This window comes from Tachypleus tridentatus, unplaced genomic scaffold (genome assembly GCF_004210375.1).
Source record: "Tachypleus tridentatus isolate NWPU-2018 unplaced genomic scaffold, ASM421037v1 Hic_cluster_2, whole genome shotgun sequence".
Lineage (NCBI taxonomy): Eukaryota > Metazoa > Arthropoda > Merostomata > Xiphosura > Limulidae > Tachypleus > Tachypleus tridentatus.
The window spans coordinates 66,149,376-66,163,198 of NW_027467782.1; the positions used below are offsets into that span (position 1 = coordinate 66,149,376).

Consider the following 13,823-nt stretch of genomic DNA (forward strand, 5'->3'; position numbering starts at 1 on the left):
CGATATAGCTTAGTGTGGGTTGAGCTGTCCTCCGAAGGTCGGTTCTTCCTGATACGCCCTAGTTTGTTTCGTTTTATCGGAACTGTTGTTTTGGAGAACTCGTACTCTAGAGTGTGTAAGAGGTCTGTCTCGTGATTGGTGACACGAAGTAGACAGAGAACGGCAGGCGTGTGTCTAGCCACGCGTCTGCCGATTCGAGAGTGGTGTTTCTACTCGCCGTTGGAGCGGGTGGCTTGCACCGAACGAGAAAAGATACCTGGTTGATCCTGCCAGTAGTCATATGCTTGTCTCAAAGATTAAGCCATGCATGTCTAAGTACATGCCGAAATAAGGTGAAACCGCGAATGGCTCATTATCCAGCCGTTGTTCCTTAGATCGTACTTTCCTACTTGGATAACTGTGGTAATTCTAGAGCTAATACATGCAACAAAGCTCCGACCTCACGGGACGAGCGCATTTATTAGACCAAGACCAATCGGACCTCGGTCCGCAAATGATGGTGACTCTGGATAACTTTTGGCTGATCGCACGGTCTAGCACCGGCGACGCATCTTTCAAGTGTCTGCCTTATCAACTGTCGATGGTAGGTTATGCGCCTACCATGGTCGTAACGGGTAACGGGGAATCAGGGTTCGATTCCGGAGAGGGAGCCTGAGAAACGGCTACCACATCCAAGGAAGGCAGCAGGCGCGCAAATTACCCACTCCCAGAACGGGGAGGTAGTGACGAAAAATAACGATACGGGACTCTATCGAGGCCCCGTAATTGGAATGAGTACACTCTAAATCCTTTAACGAGGATCTATTGGAGGGCAAGTCTGGTGCCAGCAGCCGCGGTAATTCCAGCTCAATAGCGTATATTAAAGTTGTTGCGGTTAAAAAGCTCGTAGTTGGATCTCAGTTCTAGACAGGGGGTCCGCTTTGGCGGTTACTTCCTGGCCTAAACATCCTGCCGGTTTTCCCTCGGTGCCCTTGATTGAGTGTCTTGGGTGGCCGGCAAGTTTACTTTGAAAAATTAGAGTGCTCAAAGCAGGCGAAACGCCTGAATAATGGTGCATGGAATAATGGAATAGGACCTCGGTTCTATTTTGTTGGTTTTCGGAACACGAGGTAATGATTAAGAGGGACAGACGGGGCATTCGTATTGCGACGCTAGAGGTGAAATTCTTGGACCGTCGCAAGACGAACTACTGCGAAAGCATTTGCCAAGAATGTTTTCATTAATCAAGAACGAAAGTTAGAGGTTCGAAGGCGATCAGATACCGCCCTAGTTCTAACCATAAACGATGCCAACCAGCGATCCGCCTGAGTTCCTCAAACGACTCGGCGGGCAGCTTCCGGGAAACCAAAGTGTTTGGGTTCCGGGGGAAGTATGGTTGCAAAGCTGAAACTTAAAGGAATTGACGGAAGGGCACCACCAGGAGTGGAGCCTGCGGCTTAATTTGACTCAACACGGGAAACTCACCCGGCCCGGACACTGGAAGGATTGACAGATTAAGAGCTCTTTCTTGATTCAGTGGGTGGTGGTGCATGGCCGTTCTTAGTTGGTGGAGCGATTTGTCTGGTTAATTCCGATAACGAACGAGACTCTAGCCTATTAAATAGACGACTGATCACACGTGTCGGTCGATCTTCTTAGAGGGACAAGCGGCGTTTAGCCGCACGAGACAGAGCAATAACAGGTCTGTGATGCCCTTAGATGTCCGGGGCCGCACGCGCGCTACACTGAAGGAATCAGCGTGTGATTGCCCCTGTCCGGTAGGACTGGGTAACCCGTTGAACCTCCTTCGTGATAGGGATAGGGGCTTGTAATTATTCCCCTTGAACGAGGAATTCCCAGTAAGCACGAGTCATCAGCTCGTGTTGATTACGTCCCTGCCCTTTGTACACACCGCCCGTCGCTACTACCGATTGAATGATTTAGTGAGGTCTTCGGACTGGCTGCTGGAGCGGCTTTCGGGTCGCGCCTGTGTGCCGGAAAGATGACCAAACTTGATCATTTAGAGGAAGTAAAAGTCGTAACAAGGTTTCCGTAGGTGAACCTGCGGAAGGATCATTATCGGGGATGTAGAGAGTGCCCAGCTCGGCCCGTCTTGCCGGCAGGGATTCCCCACTCCAAACAAAGACTCTCTCTGAACAATACCCGGAGACCGCCGGACCGTCCGCGAAAGGGGTCCGCGTAGCACATGGTTAATACGTGTGTTTGGTCTCGCCGCGGTGGCTCTCCCGCATCCAGTGGGATGAGAGCTAGAACGTTCAGGTACCTATATGCTCGCGTCAGGTGAACCCCGTAGCGGGTGTCCGAGCCACGGCGCTTGTGCTGACGCGAGGTGTAACCGTGTTTGGTCCTCTGCCCCGTCAGGGTAGGAAACGTAAGGGTTACGCGAGCACGCGGGCTCTGTTTCCTCGCGGGGCCAAACTCGGCTGCTAGGTTTAATGAGGCCCCTTAGTCTTTAGAAGGGGCCCGCCTGCTTCATGTGATAAAGTCTCGAAACTGAAAATCCACCGTCGGCGGGTGGTGAGGAAATATTAAGGAGCCCCGAGCGGGGTTCCTTGTGGCAAACAGGAGAGGCTGCACGTCTCTCCATTTCCTCCAGTTCGAGAATGTGGTCTTTAATTGAAACAGGAATTGACGGAAAGATTCACGACTCTAAGCGGTGGATCACTCGGCTCGTGGGTCGATGAAGAACGCAGCTAGCTGCGAGACTTGGTGTGAATTGCAGGACACATTGAGCACTCATTTTTCGAACGCACATTGCGGCTCCGGGTCACGCCCGGAGCCTCGCCTGTCTGAGGGTCGGAATACAGTCTCCTAGGCATGTTTGGTGAGAGCGGGCAGTCTCTCTTAAGCCAATCGGCCACATTGGTCTCGTCGGGGAGGCGGTAGTCGCAATCCCGTAGACCGAAAGTAAGTTTGAAAAGTGCCTGAATAGAACAACAGCTTCTCGCGAGCCGGGAAGCATCGGCAGGCCTGTCTGATTCTCTCCTTCTCCTCCACGTCAGGAGGCGTAGCGGGTACGTTGAACGCGGTTGCCCATGCAGTGCCGGAAGCACGAAGGAAGGAGGTGCAGTCGGACGATGTTGTCGACCTCAGATCAGACGAGAGTACCCGCTGAATTTAAGCATATAAATAAGTGCTTCTGGCTTGTGGACTTTTCTGTACTGTGTAAATCCACTTTGTCTACTTTTATTTTCTGAGCTTCAACACCAGAGCTGAAGATGCTAATTTCTTCTGGCTTGATAACAGATTGATCTTTGTCATAAACACTACTTATACTGTTACTTATTTCAAAACTGTAAGATTTTTTTTGATTTGTATCATATTTTGCTGTTTTCAATACACCTGAAGTATTAATACATGTAGTCACACTTTCAGTGAATGTGGAATTTGCAGGAATACTCTGAAAAGTTGCCATACAATGTTGGTCTTCATTTTCTGATGCAACACCACAGACTGAGTTACCATCTACTGCAGTATCTTGGGACAAACAATGTGTATTAGAATCATCCCCAAAGCTATTCATATCTGAAGAAACACATTTACTCTGAGCAGTGCATTTTAATCTACAGTTGATATCTGCTGGTTTATCAATGATTTGAACATCACAAGAAGAAGAGATTGTAGTTTCACACACTTTACTTACATGTAGTTCTTGCACTCTATCGTCCTTTGTTTCTAGATGCATTTTTGCTGTTGGAGGTTGGTGATATATAATCTGGTATGTCATGATCATTTGTTGGTTTTTGTAATTTACTCCGTGGTTGTATGCTAAATGGTTACTTGCACTGTGATAATGTTCACATTCCTGGACAACTGCATTCTTTAAGGTAATTTTACTACTAGAAGATGAACTTTTAAGACAGATTCAGGTCCTACCTTTTCCTCTGAACTTGATTTAAAGTCTCTTATTTCACTTTCGATGAAGTGGAACAATTGCTTTGGTTTTCATCCTTAGTTCTACTAACTGAATCACAAAGTAACTGTTCCAATGTTACTATTGATATTGGTTGGTTTTTGTCATTTGGATTAACTGATGGAAGTGAAAGATTACAAATCCCAGCTTAACTGGGGTTTACCATCATCTTGTCTCATAAATATATCCAAACGATACATTCCAGGAGTTACTCCATGATTTATCTGAAAGAATACAGGTTTATTGGAGGTTAAATTAACATCATTAAAGTCCTTCCATGGGTTGCTCCAGTGCTCAAAGTTGGCACTCTTACCTAATGACAAGTTTGTTGAACCTTTTGAGTTACTTTGATTGAGTAACTTTATCACTATCTGTAACCTGTTTACTGATTTGAAATGATTTAGAATTCTTTTCTTCACTTACATTTGCTTTTTTCTTAAAATTGTCATCCTGAAAAGACATCACTGTAAAATCTCTCTGGTGTTGATGATACAGATCTTCTAAATGAACTAGTTTTACTTTACATTCATGCAACATTTTTCTCTTATGTCAAAGTCAGTTATTGATGTCACATCGCTCTCTTTCCAGATTCTTCTAATGTGGCAGAAACTTCTACCAAATTTTCAGTCTCTTTGTTTTGTGCTAACAAAACTTTATGAGCAAGTTCTGAATGGCTACTTTCCCACTTGCTTTTAATTCCATGAAGTCATTGTCATTCATATTGTTGGATTTAGTTTCAGACATCCTACATTTCACTGAAATGGAAACACAGTTAATCACTCCAAATCAAACATCTTAATCTACTACAGCAACTAAAATTAAAAAGTTATATTAATCTGTAATAAGTTTATATGTGTCAATTATAATTAATAATTTTTTTTTTACTCTCAGTCTTTATAAGATTTAATAACAATAAGTTGCTACATCACTATTTTGTGCAAGTTCCTTTGCTATTTTCTTATTACAAGTTTAAAGTAAAATGCTAGTTTGACTTAGAGACAGGGAGAAAGGAGAAAAAAAACTTTACTACACGAAAGTTTTCTTTTGATGTAGGTTTGAAAACAAAAAAAGAACAGTCAAATGTAGGAGTTACCAGTATCTTAAACATTTCTTATAATTTTATTAATAGCATAACCTCTAATAAGTAATCCTGTAGATAATATGGACAACTTAATAATGCATATATGTGGGCAAAGTAAAGATTATTACATTCAACACCCGGTTTGAAATCTCTTTTTCATGGCACCTTAAAATTTTCACTTTTCAAGGTGTCACATCTTAGCAATTAAAGTTACACAATCATTACAAACCACAAAATGCTATGCTGTATTGCTTGACTTAAAACACAAGAAGTAATTTAAATTTATATAGCTACATACCATACAGCAGTGAGATTAGAGATAAAGTGAGCATTACAGCTACTATGAGTAACTTCTCTTACATTTCTCAGTTATATCTACACATCTAGGGCATTCCCAGAAAGGTTTGGACAGTCAGGATCCCTACAGAGAAGGTGACAGCCTTGAGATCCACAAGCCTTACAGACTAAAATCTCCCAGTCACTGAAAACAAACATTTATATATATATATATATTTATGTACTAATAACTCTTTAAAAAAAATAAGCTGAAGTCCTCAAAAACAAAATCTGTATGAAAAATATTATAATCTGAAATTTCTAATTCATCAAGTCATTTTCCTTTAATTTCACCAGATAACAAACAATATTCTTCAAGAACATATTAACTGTGCTACAAAATTTAGTATTTGAAAACTGGGTACATTTGAAGGAGAGATAGCTTTTGGAGAAGACACATTACTTTGTGTGTGTGTTTGTATGTTTTTCTTATAGCAGCCATATCAGGCTATCTGCTGAGTCCACCGAGGGGAATCAAACCCCTGATTTTAGTGTTGTAAATCTGCAGACTTACCACTGTACCAGCAGAAAACATAATACCTTATATTTATACATTTTAAAAACAATAGTGCATGTTGTTATACCCACCACAGAATTTGTCTGACTAGTTTTTAGTCTTTTTGAAAAGTAAAAACTTTATTGTTCATTATTTAAATGTTCTTTCAAATCTATTTATGTTGAATTAACCTACTTTAGTTTAGAAAACAAATTCAAGTTATTTTTTTTTGCTTGGTTTTCACATCTTATTTCATGAATTTAGCTGTTTATTTTCTGTAATGTTTTTTTCCTCCCTATGGTCAGTTTTATAACACTTTAGATCCTGAAAGTGATCAGTTGTTAAAATTTTCCTTGAAATTATAGAACAGTCACTCTTTAAGACTGAAGAATAATTATATGGCATTAAAATGATTCTATTTTCAATATCTGAATATGCACTTTTACCTTTCTTTGAGCTAAACTTTCTTCCTTTTGGACAAATACAGTATGTCGATCACACTGGCAATACTTTATTCTATGTTCTCAAAGGCATTTTCTTCTTGTTTGAAAAGGTATTCCTGTTAATAGAAAAACAATATTTGATACCAAGTCTGTTTTTTTCTCTTTCCTAGGTAACTGAAAGTTGTGAAAATTAATAATTCAATAAAATAACAAATTCAAATTCAAAATATCAAATGCCCTTCCTTCATACAAGTCATGGAAAATCAAGCAAAATAAAACTCAAAGTTTAGAACTTGTGGAAGGTGTTAATCCTAAATCAAAACTGTGATGTTAAAACTGGAATGAGCAAAATACTGAATAAAAACATCTGAGAAAAAAGTGGTTTACTTTTCAGGTTTTTCAAATATTAACAAGATAAAATTGCCATTAGTTCAGTCAAGTCAGTCAAGAACGTCCATTTCACAAGTCCACAACTATGTGTGATCATTTTTTTTAATTCACAAGTAAAATTTACAGACATGTTTCAATATGCTAAACAAAAAAGTACAGGATGGTATTCAGTAGCTGCAAGAGTGAATATTAATGTGTAGATGAGGTAAAGTTCTAAAAAAAAATAAAGGTTCCCAGCTAGATGAAAGTGGACTTGTTTTAGAAAAGAAAAACATACATGTAATCATAAAAAAACAACAATTTCAGTGTCAATGAATAAATGCTTTCTGACAGAACAATAAAATGGACGCATCTGAAAAAAAGCAGAACAAGTACTGCCTCAAAGAAAATAAGTTATGGTACTCAGTATGGATGAGTACTGAGAAAATTATGTAGGTGAAAAATACATAATACTACAAGCAACAAAATCATAAGTTGAAATACCCTTATTAATTTTGTAGAAACAACACAAAACAGTTGTAAATTTATCACCTACCGTTCTTGTGTGTGAATGCCATGTTTCCACATCTCTGTGTTAAACAGATCTTTGTTGTTACATACAGGACACTTGGAAGTGCCCTGCATGCAGGGCTAGCCTCTGAAACACAGAAATATAGGTATTCATCAGGAAATACAGTAGAGGAACAATTTGGTTATGAGGGTTCAGACTGACAAGAAAATCTAGTAAACTTGAGAAGGACTGCATTAAACTTTTAATTAGGAATGACTACAGATTAAAAATTTAACAAATTCATTATCTCTTATAAAGCTGTCAACTCAGTACATAAGGTAGCATAAAAGGCATTAATATTAACAATGTAAATATTTTGTTCATGATATTTCACTTAAAACAGGTTTCTGTACATTTTCAGTACTATACGAACCATGTGCATGCGAAGCCTCATAAATCTGATTAGTTGTGAAGTTTTTCTGACAAATCTATGCACAGTATTTATAAACAATGGCCTTAGTCTTGTTGAAAATGGTTTGTTTGTACCTATATACACAAAAAACACAAGTAGATAAAACAAATGCTGTCTATGGTTATCTAAACAGCTAAAATATAAATGTAACACAAATTATGTGCACCAAAACACCAAATGTTCAACAGTCAGGAAAGTACAGTGGAGAACACATAAAACATGTACTGTTTTAGGGCTAAGCATCAAAAGCTGAAATTAGATAAGTAACATGTTAGTCATAACTGGATTTTGATGAAAAATTGGTTAGTTAAGAATAACTGTCCACATATAAAGTTAATAAATGTACTGCAATACACAACCTCATGAACTATTTAATAGATCTTAAGTTTGACAAAATCTAGCAATACTCCTACTAATCAAACTATTTGGGAATGACATATCTATACATGTAAAAGCATCTGAATGTACATCTTATAACCAAATTTTTATTTTTAAGTTTTTCTTAAGTTGTAGCGATAAAAGTGGTTTTACCTGCTGACTGCCCAGACCTGAGAAGAAATGAAACAAACTTGGCAGGGATTTAGTTTAGAGAAAGAGAAATCTGATGAATTCTCTCCCAACAGGGGTGGCCAGTAGTTCCTCTTTGTCCCTGCTCATGGAAGATTATTTACTTTACGTGGGAGTTTTCCTGTATTTTTTATTTGACCTCGTTTAAGGCGATGAAGTGAGGTGGGGCAGTATGAAAATGATGGGTGAGGAAGGAGAGCGAGACAAAGGCAGTACAAGGGAAGTAGGCCAGGCTGGAGTCCATAGACAGAACAGCAGACGAGAGCAAACGAAACATCAACTCAAACGGCATGATTCACGGCTGAGCAAGGATATTGCCTTGGCTGGGATCTAAAGAACCAATGCCTAAGATTTGGACATGTGGAACGGGGTGCCCCAAGAAAACTCACTTTCACAGGGCAGGTACCAAATGAGCTTTTAACTGCAACAACTTTAATATACACTATTGGAGCTGAAATCACCAAGGTTACTAAGACACACCTGCTTTCAGTTTTACCTACTGATCATCCAGACCCAAGAAGACACATGGTTCTAGTTTTAGCATTCTTTATAAATGATGGTGTTACTTTTTTTTCCTCATACATAATTTTTTTTTTTCTTTGGTACTCATATCATATTCAGATGGATCCCAAGTAAGTAATAATAGCTTTTAAAATATTAAGTCTGCAACTAGATTTTTCCTCTTGTAACTTGATTTGGAGATGAAAGAAGAATTAAAGGTTTCTTTGAAAATTCCATATTTGTAATGGAAACGTGTTTGTACAGGTGGTTAAGGATGAAGTATGCTTGATGGTTATGTGCTTCAAATGGATACAGATCCCATCAAAGTCACAATTATTTAAAATTTACAATGATTTCTTTTCCAATCAGTGTATTTAACTAAGCACACTTCTTTCAGTAATTACCACTTTAGTAGTAATATAGATCACACCAAAGTATATTGATGTATTATGTTGATGGTGATACACGACAGAGTATGTAAATAAATGTTACTTAATGGTGATACAGAATTCATTAGAGTATGTCAAAATGAGTAGCTTCTTGACAGTGAAAGCGTGATACATCAAAGCATGCTAACATGTGTGTTTGTATTTTATTATACCAGGATACATCAGAATATTCCAACATGCTAATTCGTGAATACAGAATAGATCAGACCACGAAGCATGTGTTATTTCTTGATGGTAATAAATCAGAATAATGCAACATATTTAACTTCCCAGTGGTGAGACAGGATACATCAAAATAAGCCAATTTATTTCAAAAGATTTAACTTTTCATGGTAAAACTGAACAAAAATAAAATTCCATTTCATACAGCTGTTCAAAATTTCATGCAACTTTGATGATTTCTGTATAATTTTAAAAAATTAAGTTTTGTTATCTGCAGATAAACAGAATGGCTATAGCTTTTAACAAAGTGGAGAAACAAAATTTTATTAATATTTAAAGGGAAAGAAGTTAGTCATTTCACCCTGTACAGAACATTTCAAATGAAACAACAATCCAATGTCAACTTCCTTGTGTTCACTCAAATTGAGGAACCAAGTTGCAATCAATTAATCGATGTTTTTCAGGTTTTATCTCCAACTTGTATGAAGACTAAACTGTCACACATATTGATAGCATACGTTTAAGTAAACTTGTACTGCCAAATGGCTCTAATAATATTTAATACATTTGACTGTGCATGTTTGTACCAATTCAATGAAATACTCTTACACTCACTGTTATACTGGTTACTACAGGAATTGTGTCACACTCCTATTGGTGGAGAGCTGCATGATCATTTGCAGAAGCTGGGTGTAAAAGGACAGTAGTGTATAAAAATTTGTGCTAACAGAGGGCAGTGATGGCCAAAAATGCTACTCAAGGAAACTTAAGATGAAGAAAATTCCTATTTCTTCTAAACTAGTAGTACTTTATAAAATTAGTAACTGTAATTATATGACAAGTATGGGAACTCAGAGGATAACTGCTCATAATTTTGTTATTAATATCACATACTGGTGCTACAAGTGTTACTTATAACCTACCTCTGATTCTTACGAATTAATGTTTATAACAATTCTAATGCAGGTTTTATGAAGATGTGTTCTTTTCATGACAATGGACCACATTTAAAACAATTTATGCCATAATTTTGTATGTTATTCTGCATCAGTTGTATTACGTTAAGTTTATTCAGTATTCATTATTCTGTTGTTTTGAGAAGAGATATGTGGAGAAATTTAGAGTTGATAACAGTCTGGTTAGTCAATATTATATTACACAAGGATTAAAAAAGCACACTTTATAGATGGCAGTGTACGCATTTAGTGCAATGCAGTGACATACTGCAAAAGATCCGAGCTGTAAATCCAGACAGCACACGCGTACACATACGTATTAGGTTCAAGGCTTATTCTTGACCATTGTGCACTACCATAAAAACACAGATAGGCCTTTGTATGAGGAGAAATAATGAATTTCTTTTAAAATAAATATTCCAATAAGATTACTAAGCAATACAGAACCAAAAAAAACAAGATTAAAAACAAATGATGAAGTTTCAGAGTTATAAATAAAAATGGAAAATTGCACAAGAGAGTGTTTACCTTATAAACTTCTCAAACACTAAGCAGCAAATTGAAGGATACTATTGTAAAAGAGAACCACAGATCAGAAACATCACTGCAATAATTTGGTCCTATTTACTGGAGTTATTACCAAATTAAGGACCAAAGAAATGAATTTGGCATAGGCTATCATTTCAAATGTTCACAAACTTACAGCCATGCCTTAAAGTTATGGTTGGTTTAGTAAAATACTTGAAAAACAAACTATACTTATTCCATTCAATCACAAACTGTTCAAGTCCCTCAATGTTATTCTAATGAAATTTTGTCTTTGACATTCAAGGTCAAGTAAAAAAAGTCAGTGAATTGTTTGTCAAAAAGTGTAGTCCAAGACTAAAGAGTACACCTTACACCATGAAATACTTACAACTGAAATTACTGTATTAGGCAAGTAAGGAAACACAGTACCCAGAATGGAAACAATCAACAATGGAGGAAGTAACTGATAGATGTGATGGCCAGAATTCCATTCCTATTAACTACAATTAACCCTCCATACAATATATTTCTATCATTATATATACAGTTAAATAAATGCCACCATATTTTAACAACATTGTTTTAATTTCAAATGAATGCACTTGCTGGTCTCAAATTAAAAGTGACAATTTTTAAGTAACTAATACATTATTTTAAAAAAGTTATTATAAATATACTTGAAAATGTTATAAGCATGCTAAACTGACAGAATTGTCACACGTCGAAATGACAGCTAGATGCTGTTTATTTCAAAGATGTTACCTAATTAAATATGATTTGAAATTACAAGCATGACCAGTATAGTCACTTGTTACTCATTTCAGAATAGCTCTTATAGAATGTAACAGATTATTTACATCCTCTCTTCCAAAAGAGGCACAGTACCAAAGTCAATCACTTGACTATAATCTTTTGTAAAGAAGTCATCATCACCTATGTTCATCTTTTTTCTTAAATATAAAGTACATATACTTCACCACTGACAAAATATTACAGATCTTGTTTTATCTGTCTACTTAGACCTTAAAACCATTTCAACACCACCATTCTTTTCACAAAAAACAAATATTTACTCAAATCTGTCTTTTCATGCTATTAAATTGAAGTTACAAAAAACAAACACACTAAGAATTCAGAGATATCACACCATGTGCATCAGAATCTAACATGTGACAACATTATTCAAAAAAGATGTCAGTATAATAGCAAATGTACTAGAAATAGTAATTACATACTTAAGCATTTCATTATTAGATGCTCAAATGACTCTTGGTACATGTTCATCTAACACAATAACTTTTCAAAAGTCAAATTTAAATGACATTTTATTGGTTTTGCAAATTAAAAGTTACATCCATGCGGTATCAAAAATGCTGATTCAATTTGCTTCAAAATAAATTTAATTTACAGTTACTGTTGTCAAATATTCCATGATTTACAAACCTATGTTTCTGAAAAGTTTTTACTTGATTTTTAAATTGTTATTGTTACTTTGTTATTGCATTGTTACTTACAGAAGTTTTGTCAAGTCTTGTTATTTTTTTACACAAAAGCACATAAGATGAAAAATCTGAGCACTACATCACCAATTACTTTTGACTGGTCCAGTGCTTATTTCTAACATGCAAATTATATGTAACCAACATAACTGTGTTGCAGCAATTATAAGTGTATTGTTTTTGTTTGTACAAAACACAATATACTGACAAACGTTTATCTTTTGTGGTTAGATACAGATCAAAGTGCAACAAAACAACAATATCCCCTCATTTTACAAAATTCCATGACTTTCCATGGTCTGTACCAACCCTTTAAGTATCAACACTAAACACATACAAGTTTGTTCAGTTGATGGTCCTCTTCTACCTGAACACAAGTTCTGTGAAAAGATGTATACATGCAACAAGGTGCTCTAAGCACATCATGAGATTCTTTGTTCTCTATATAGGCAGATAGAACATGTCAAATCAGATACCCTGAGCCTCTTCCATCCTTTCTCGAACTTCTTGCCTCGGTCTATGATTTATACAGTAACAACTAAAATAGAACAAGAACATATTTTAAATGGAACTATAATAAATTATTATCACTGCTGAAAATAAAAAAATGATATATTGATATGATTACACCTGTAATGGTAACTATTTTTCATTTTGCACCACTAACACATAACAATAAAAAGTTTTGTAAATCCTCTTGTAATATTTTATGTTGTAGTGGGTAGAGCTGGATGATTAACTCAACTAACACTCTCAATTGGGTCTAAGTCTATATGACTGACCATGTAACCTCTCTATACTTGTTTAGAGACTATAGATTTACTTCTAACTTTCAATATAGTATGTATATTTTCACAAAATTTGGCAGTCTTTAGTTAATATACAAAAAATCACGTTTAATGAAGCATTTTGAATAAACTATAATAAAGATTTATTCATGAATATATAGAGTACTTTCTTGCGGTAATCCATGTGAAAAGTAAATTCCATATTAAAGGTACTTTTCCTCATGTCATAAATCTGGTGGCTAGTTAGTAGTTACAACAGTATCACATTGTCCAATCTTGTATGGAAGATTTAATATTTTATAGCTTTGTCAAAACAATATTTTCAAAGTAACAAAAGGTAATTCATAACACTAAAATGAAACATATGTTGACATTCAACTTCTTACTGATATTTACTGGAATATTTATTTATAGTGCCATACATATCACTAAAATATTTAGGCAGTACATACTTATTTTGATCATAACAAAGAAAGTACTTACTCAGGCTTTCCAATGAATTCATCTAGTGTATAATTTTGAGACCACAATGAGGAAAATGAAATACTTTTTTTGCATCTGATATAACAACACCGACATTTGCTCTAGGTTTTCAGGCAATAGCAGCATCTCTTTTGGAAAAAAAAAGAAAAGAGGAACATAATTTAATTCACTCAACAAAAAAGAACACCAGTAAAAATCAATGCTGTTTTGGAATCTCATATTTAATCCATTTGTGACATGTCACGTGTCAAAGACCATGTCATCGTGTT

General features: G+C 36.2%; 2 non-coding genes across 2 annotated transcripts; both read left to right on the forward strand.

Annotated features, from left to right (window-relative positions):
* Nucleotides 1-253: 253 nt before the first annotated feature.
* On the forward strand, nucleotides 254-2,058 carry LOC143243505 (small subunit ribosomal RNA). The gene has a single exon (XR_013024629.1). It is a non-coding gene; the product is annotated as a small subunit ribosomal RNA (ribosomal RNA).
* Nucleotides 2,059-2,645: 587 nt separating this feature from the next.
* LOC143243432 (5.8S ribosomal RNA) lies at nucleotides 2,646-2,799 on the forward strand. The gene has a single exon (XR_013024561.1). It is a non-coding gene; the product is annotated as a 5.8S ribosomal RNA (ribosomal RNA).
* The last annotated feature ends 11,024 nt before the right edge of the window (nucleotides 2,800-13,823 follow it).